This window comes from Cynocephalus volans, chromosome 16 (assembly GCF_027409185.1).
Source record: "Cynocephalus volans isolate mCynVol1 chromosome 16, mCynVol1.pri, whole genome shotgun sequence".
Lineage (NCBI taxonomy): Eukaryota > Metazoa > Chordata > Mammalia > Dermoptera > Cynocephalidae > Cynocephalus > Cynocephalus volans.
This window is the reverse complement of record NC_084475.1, coordinates 69325889-69331888: the sequence shown is the minus strand read 5'-3', so window position 1 is coordinate 69331888 and position 6000 is coordinate 69325889.

Genomic DNA, 6000 nt, shown 5'->3' with positions numbered 1-6000 from the left:
CACCATTCTATTCTCTGCTTCTATGAGTTTGACTTTTTTTAGATTCCATGTATAAGTGAGGTCATATGCTTTTGCCTTTCTGCACCAACCCACTCTTAATGGGAAGTGACATTTACTGAGTGCTAGGCCCTGAGATAACTGCTTTCTATACATTACCTCCTTTCAACCTCATAGAACCCTATGAACTAGTATCCTAGGTTTTTTCCAAAGGAAAGGATGGAGATGTGGTTTTCATCTCTGTCAATCCTAATGTTCCACTCCTGTAGATCAAAGCGCTGTAGTAATTCACATGAGACAAGTAGATATTCAAGCCCACACATTCTTTATATCCAGCACCTGCCATCTCTAAATCCCAGGTAGTAGTGGATGCTGTTGTTATCCTGCCCATATTTCTCAGCACTTACCAATCCTCTGAGGGCCCTTTACTCCTAAAAATGAATGGGTCTAGGAGCAATTTATAATACAATGGAAATATACAATAGGGAATGGAACCAAGCAGGTCTAAATGGCACAAGCGAGCTAAACCAACCAGTAGCCCAACTACTTATGTCACATACTTACGTCACCCCAATGCTTCTCTCTCAGCTTATACTTATGACTTGTCCAGGGTTCTCTACAAACAATTGTGGATTTTTTAAAAAGCCTGATTTACAGATGGGGCAGATCAATAATGTTGTACAAGCCAAAAATGGACTGCTGCTTTCTTTCCTATACCTCCACTCAGGTTGGCCCTAGAAGACAGTGACGGAACATCCCTGTGGGCAGATCCAGAAGTGTTCCTCCTGGCCATGAACTTTGTGTGGAATGCAAAGTGAACTAATTGAGTCTGGCTTAGGGACCAAGTCCTGTGTGTGCTCTTTCATGCCCTCCCACAGGTAATTACCAGGCTCTACCAGCAAACTTCACAGGGGAAAGCTGCACCCCTCACACCAAACAGTGCACAGCCAAAGAGCACTGCAGTTTTCTGGAGGGAGTTGCAGTTAAGGACTCTGCCCTCTCTGGACTGGCTATAAGAAAGTGCATACTTGCATTTCTAGCTCAACTGCCTCTTTATCAGGGGCCCTTGCCTGAGGAAATTTTCTCCACTTTGTCTCAGTACTTTTCCATACCTAGCCCTTCCCCCACACCAGCAGAAGTGATGGCCAAGGGTGAGAGAATCTAAAATGCGTGATATAGTAAAGAGCTAACATACATCAATTATGAACTCAGGGACCTTATATATCTTATCCCATTGTCTCTTCTATTGTAGGTGTCTACAACAGAAACTGTGAATGGCTATCACCTTTAAGCATCACTGACAGCACTGAGATAAACTCTGAACGTTGACCAAACTGAAATCGGGATATAATTGCATTGTTAGGATGGGGGCCCAGGAGAATGAATGAGGATGATTCTTGCAGGTCTTACTTGTGGTTCTTGTGAAAGACAGCTAGGTCCTCCTCTTTCATAATGGAACTCAGTAGACATCACTTAATTCTGAAAGTCCAAAGCTATCACATTGACACGTCAGGAGAGAGATGGATGCCAGTAACAAAAGAATGAGCTGAAGCATTGAAGATTTTTTTGGCAGGTATTAATAGGAGGTGGCTGAGACACAACTGTTTTTGATCTTAAAATTTATTAAAATTCTTGCCTCCTCAAGCTAGATGCGAGATTCCCATGGGGTGGAAGAACAAGGATGGCAGGAATATCCAAATTAGAAAGCTGCCAGGAGAGAAGGATGTGCTCACAAAGTGATTTGTTTGGATTTAAGATTCCAAAGGGTTCCAGCTCTTTACTGCTGCATAGCAAGATATGCCAAAACTTGGTGACTTAACACCTATTTTATCATATCTCATGATTTTGTGGGTTATGAATTCAGGCAGGGCTCCACTGGGCAACTCTTCTGCTCTGCATGACTGAGGTCACTTAGTAGGGTTCAGCTAGTGGCTGGGCTCATCCACAGAGGCCAAGACTGTGTCATTCACATGCCTGGTGCTTTGGCAGGAATGGTCAGAAGGCTAGACTCAGCTGGAAACCTCTCCTTCTTCTATAGTCCATGGGGCATCTCAGGGCTCCAAGAGCAAGCATTCCAAGAGATAGTGGCATCTCCCAGTCCCTTAAGGCCTGCGCTAAATTTACTTATTAGCTCTAATTCTTGGTGAACTCCCTTGAATTCTCTGAGTCAACTGTTATTTCACCTGTAAATAATGTTAGTTTTATTTCTTTCTGGCCAATCCTTATATCTTCTATTTCATTTTCTTGCCTTATTATACTAAGTAGCACCTCTAGTATGAGGTTTAATAAAAGCATCTAAATATTTATAATGTGGTCGTTACAGAATATTTACTAGTCTATGCTTTAGATCGTAGATTTAAATGTATATATTTTTAAAAGAAGGAAATCATACAAGAACTAGTACAAAAAGGTGGACAAGGAGGACATCTGTGTGGGGCTACCTAACATGGGGTGGCAGAGACAGACCAATGGGATGGGGAGGACATCCACCTAGGAAGGCAGCCTGGCCCAGGTGTCAGACTCTAAGAGGGGTGAGAAGGGCATCTGTGTAGAGAAGGGGATGATAGTAGCACTGGAAAATCCATTCTATGCAGGGGGATTAATCAAATAAGTAAATATGTCTCACTAAGTATAGCAGAAGCCAGGATTCTCACTGTCAAAGAAGGAAGTTTCAAATATGTAAACAGATGTTGGCCTGAAATTAAAGGTAACTATTTGAACCCATGGTTTTCAATATGTAGAGGTGGATATGAAATAATGATGTAAAAGTGTATCCGCCTGTGTATGCAGGTATTACATACACGTGTACACCCACGCATGTGATAGGAAGTATACCTTCCCTATCTCTGTCCAGACAGTGACATCCCAGTTCGATGAGTGCGACTAGTGCCTAGATCTTGGCATCTAAGTACTATTCGCCACTAAAAGGAACCAGCGTTTCCTGGAGAAAGGGTTGGTTCCAAGGCTGGGGCAGGGAAAATCTAAGATGAGGCTGGAACAATGAGTATCAAGAGCCTGGCAAATATTCATGTGCTTTGAGGTAGAAATTCCACTTTTAGGAAACTATATAAAGGAAATAATCAGTATTTAGACATAAATATGGTCATTACTTCATTATCTGTAATAGGGAAAATTTGAAACAACCCATGTAACAAACAATAAGGTAAATTTTTTTAAAAAGTTTTGAACATTCATGAAGTTAGATGTTATGCAAAAACATTAAAATTAAATTTATGGAAATACTTATAATGTTAAATTACAAATGCAATGTCTGGATCCAGTATGCGCACAACTTCTGGGATCTAGCTGTTCACTACCGCCTTCCAGAACCGCTTCTCCCACACCTCGTGTACCCCAGTGTATACCAGGGCACCGAGGTGTAGCTGGCCTTCTGGTCTTGTTTGCTGCTTCAAGATCTTGTCTTTCCCACTCTCAAATACCATCTGTTCTTCAAGGTTTATACCATATAGTCCCACTACTCTCTACCACCCCCCCACTATGGTCATCTTTTGTCATTCTCTACAGCCACCTAACTCACCAAAGACTCTGGCACCTGTTTCCCACTCTCTCTCTCTCTCTCTCATTTCCAAGTCTTAACACCTCCTAGAGAACTTTATTGTCCTCCTAGACAATGCATAGAACAGCTTGGGCTCTCAGTTTACTTGACATGCCCAATGCCAATGCTCTTCCCTTCTAATCGAATTCAGCAATCGGAAGCCATGTCCTGGGGCCTCATCACACCGTCCCAGCTTTGAAACATTAAACAACCAGGCCTTGTTGTCAATCAGCTCTTCCACTCTTTTCTTAGCAAACTCAGTGTTCTGGTTCCTCTATCCTAATCCATCCACCCTGTTATTCTGAATGTTGGATAGCCATTAATTAGAAACCTCCTTATAACAAGTTTAGTGGCAGTTTTTAAATAGCCCCTAATTAAATGACTTATGCATGTCCAGATTACAGAGTCTTCCCTTTTGGTCTTCAGTTGCCTCTTCCACTAAATTGAGAATAAAAGATCTAATTTTAAACCTAAATATTTAACATCAACAAATATTTCTCTCTTACTATACAAGTCACCATGTTAGTAAAATACCCTTACTTCAATGCTTCAATCTATCTAGAAGCTAAACAAACAAAAAGCTTGGACACCCAAACTCATTCACAAAAGTGCACACTGGTAATCAAAGTCCATCACTTAAATGAGGGGACACCGTAAGTTCTTGACCCTCCCACAAACAGAGAAAACAGATTACATTCTGTTCAAAGGAACTTCCTTGTATTTTACTGAAAGATTCTTGCTCTTTGAAAATTAACAGTCCTCTATGTTATGGTAACTTTAATTCGCTGAGATAGTTCAAGACCAGCTCAGCTCCCTGGCCATTCTGATACACCAGAGTTCATTGTTCTTGGTTTTAAAAAATTACAAGGATATAGCTAATTATTTATTTTATTTTATGTAGTGTGTGAACTTACTATTCAGATTTAAGAAAAATAATATTCAAATTAATATTTTAAGCAAGGTTTTGGGGCTTATGCTCATGGACTATGACAACTAATCTATACCTTGTGGAATTTATCTGCATTTAATGGATTCTTTCGAAGATTAGGGTGACTCAATCAACATTCTTTGAAAATATGTTTTGTACCATTCAAAAAAAATTTGGCCGGTGGGGTGTAGCTGGCCAGTACAGGGATCAAAACCTGGCCCTTGGTGTTGTCACACCACACTCTAATCAACTGAGCTAACTGGACAGCCCAGTTTGGGGCCATTTTATAACATTATCTCATTCCTTAATATTTGTATGTCTTCAGCTTCATTAACTATTGTACTTGTATTGACCTACCCAGTAGGGTACTGGTGTGCCTCTTAAATAAAATGGATATATGAAAACCCCACCACCTTTAATCCTGTCGGGCATGGATTACAAAAAACTATATATAGAGAAATTGTATATACAGAAAAATTATATGTATAGAAATCTACGAAGTAAATAAATTCAGCAAATAAATTCAGCCCAATAAATGACTCAAATACCTACCTGCTGAAAATCTAATTTCCCCATTTTCCCAATGAGCACATTTAGGGTCAGAGAAGAGATGATTTGCACATAATCACACAGATAGGAAGGGATGGAAATAAGACCCAAATATATGCCCCCTTACTCTAGGCCCAGTGCTCTTCCGGGAGAAGACACAGAAGTGGGAGAGGAGCTTGTAATCCAGATGTGGTCAAGAAACATTAAATCATGCAGGAAATAAAGTCATAGATTACAAAGTATATCTAATGCATTCTTGATATTAGCCATGGATCCTTCTTAGGGTGTTCTTTAAAGTCTTAAAATGTGGTTTAATATACAGAAAATTAATATATAAAAAGTTTCTGCTATATTGAGTAACAGAATATATGTGTGGGAGGGCTAATTATAGCTCAAAATTATGACCTGCAGAGGGGACACATTCAAGTTTGATTTCCATAATCTCTTCCCAAAAACCCAGAGGATTTGTCTATTGCATAAATTTGCTAGGGCTGCTATAACAGAGTGCCCCAGGCTGAGTGTCTTAAACAATAGAAATACATTGTCTCGCAGTTCTGGATGTTAGTCCTAGATCAAGGCATCAGCAGGGTTGGTTCCTTCTGAGGGCTATAGGGAGAATAAGGTCCATGCCCGTCTCCCAGCTTCTGGGGGCTGCTGGCTATCTCTGATACTCCTTGGCTTTTGCTGCATCACTGTGATCTCTGCCATCATCTTCATGTGGCGTTCTCTCACGTGTATCTGTGTCCAAATCTTCCCCTTTTTAAAAGAGCACCAGTCATATCATATTAGGGGCCCCATCCTACTCCAGTATGACCTCATCTTAATCAATTGTATCTGCAAGACCCCTACCTCCAAACATCACCACTTTTTGAGGTAAAGGGGGTTAGAACTTCAACATCTGAAATTTGGGGGGGTGGTAACATAACCCATAACATCTATTTAACCCATAACATCTGTGGAGAGTATTTGT